General features: G+C 48.7%; 2 non-coding genes across 2 annotated transcripts; both read left to right on the forward strand.

The window, feature by feature from the left end:
- The first annotated feature begins 712 nt into the window (after nt 1–712).
- TRNAN-GUU (transfer RNA asparagine (anticodon GUU)) lies at nt 713–786 on the forward strand. Its single transcript has one exon. It is a non-coding gene; the product is annotated as a tRNA-Asn (tRNA).
- A 1,273-nt stretch (nt 787–2,059) lies between these two features.
- Nucleotides 2,060–2,133, forward strand: TRNAN-GUU (transfer RNA asparagine (anticodon GUU)). The gene has a single exon. It is a non-coding gene; the product is annotated as a tRNA-Asn (tRNA).
- The last annotated feature ends 367 nt before the right edge of the window (nt 2,134–2,500 follow it).

A 2,500-nucleotide genomic window follows, 5' to 3' on the forward strand; every position in this document is an offset into this window, starting at 1 on the left:
GTGTGGATGTAAGGCAGCCTTAAGCAAATCAAGACTGCAAAGCCAGGGCGGCTTTGAAAATTATTTTTGGACACGAGCAAGATTGGGAGCAGTAATTTGGGCTTCGGTTGACCGCGTCCTGGGCAGAAACAGGAGTCCTAACTCACTAGAGAGATTTGGCTAATTGTAACGTCAGAGATGGAAAAAAAAAATTCAGGCACCAAGCAGAGAATGGTTTCTATGCGCAGGTATCTGGGTTACAGGTCTGTCACAGCCTGGGAGGGTCTGAAAACGCTTTTGGACACGAGCTAGATTGGGAGCAGTGATTTGGACTGATGATGACCAGTTTCTGGGCACAAACAGGAGTCCGAACTTACTAGGTGGAGCTTTTGCAAATTGTAACATTGTAGACGGACAAAAGGAAGGACGCTAGCAGAGGATGGTTTCGATCCATCGACCTCTGGGTTATGGGCCCAGCACGCTTCCGCTGCGCCACTCTGCTGCTACATGCAATGGCTTGGGAGAAGTTCTCACTAGACACTGACTTTTGCTGGGCTACTTAAGGAAAGGCGGCCCTCCGTCAGTCTGTGTAGAGATTTATTGGTTGTTGGGGAACATTTCGGGGCCCACAATTGGTTGCTTATTTTGTTTTCATTTTGTTGCTCGGAAGATCACCCGTACACATAGGCCATTGACCTGCCTGAAACTGGAACACCAGGCAAGCAGCTTCCGTGTCTCTGTGGCGCAATCGGTTAGCGCGTTCGGCTGTTAACCGAAAGGTTGGTGGTTCGAGCCCACCCAGGGACGCAGTCCTCTTTTGCTTCCGCCTGCTGCTTGAGTGGCTCAGCTACAACTTCAATTAAGAGCTCCGTATAACTGGCCAGTTTCAATATCTAAAGCACACATGGAAGAAGAAGGTTCTTCAGATGGAAGAGAAGAAGCACAGCAGAAAAGTTCTTGCTGCCAGCTTAATAAATGTGCAAAATGAAAGGATACCAACAAAAAAAAATCTCCTTCGAGCCGGAATTGAACCAGCGACCTAAGGATTGCTATTAGAGTACTACAGTCCTCCGCTCTACCAGCTGAGCTATCGAAGGCTTGGGGGAAGCCCTGGGTGCGTGCTTACTAGCCTTACTTTTCAGTGTCACGGCCTTGGCAAGCAGGAGACGATTTCTCCCAATTTTGAAAAAGGCTGCAAAAAGGACAAAGCTGGAGGATGCGGGCATCGATCCCGCTACCTCTCGCATGCTAAGCGAGCGCTCTACCATTTGAGCTAATCCCCCTCTGCTGCTGAGGGGTGTGTGGAGGGTGGAGTTTTTTCCACTAGACTCTGACTTTTTGGTAGGTCGTTTTTTTTTTTTTTTTTAAGTGTGGATGTAAGGCAGCCTTAAGCAAATCAAGACTGCAAAGCCAGGGCGGCTTTGAAAACTATTTTTGGACACGAGCAAGATTGGGAGCAGTAATTTGGGCTTCGGTTGACCGCGTCCTGGGCAGAAACAGGAGTCCTAACTCACTAGAGAGATTTGGCTAATTGTAACGTCAGAGATGGAAAAAAAAAATTCAGGCACCAAGCAGAGAATGGTTTCTATGCGCAGGTATCTGGGTTACAGGTCTGTCACAGCCTGGGAGGGTCTGAAAACGCTTTTGGACACGAGCTAGATTGGGAGCAGTGATTTGGACTGATGATGACCAGTTTCTGGGCACAAACAGGAGTCCGAACTTACTAGGTGGAGCTTTTGCAAATTGTAACATTGCAGACGGACAAAAGGAAGGACGCTAGCAGAGGATGGTTTCGATCCATCGACCTCTGGGTTATGGGCCCAGCACGCTTCCGCTGTGCCACTCTGCTGCTACATGCAATGGCTTGGGAGAAGTTCTCACTAGACACTGACTTTTGCTGGGCTACTTAAGGAAAGGCGGCCCTCCGTCAGTCTGTGTAGAGATTTATTGGTTGTTGGGGAACATTTCGGGGCCCACAACTGGTTGCTTATTTTGTTTTCATTTTGTTGCTCGGAAGATCACCCGTACACATAGGCCATTGACCTGCCTGAAACTGGAACACCAGGCAAGCAGCTTCCGTGTCTCTGTGGCGCAATCGGTTAGCGCGTTCGGCTGTTAACCGAAAGGTTGGTGGTTCGAGCCCACCCAGGGACGCAGTCCTCTTTTGCTTCCGCCTGCTGCTTGAGTGGCTCAGCTACAACTTCAATTAAGAGCTCCGTATAACTGGCCAGTTTCAATATCTAAAGCACACATGGAAGAAGAAGGTTCTTCAGATGGAAGAGAAGAAGCACAGCAGAAAAGTTCTTGCTGCCAGCTTAATAAATGTGCAAAATGAAAGGATACCAACAAAAAAAAATCTCCTTCGAGCCGGAATTGAACCAGCGACCTAAGGATTGCTATTAGAGTACTACAGTCCTCCGCTCTACCAGCTGAGCTATCGAAGGCTTGGGGGAATCCCTGGGTGCGTGCTTACTAGCCTTACTTTTCAGTGTCACGGCCTTGGCAAGCAGGAGACGATTTC

The sequence above is a fragment of the Engystomops pustulosus genome, chromosome 3 (genome assembly GCF_040894005.1).
Source record: "Engystomops pustulosus chromosome 3, aEngPut4.maternal, whole genome shotgun sequence".
Classification (NCBI taxonomy): Eukaryota; Metazoa; Chordata; class Amphibia; order Anura; family Leptodactylidae; genus Engystomops; species Engystomops pustulosus.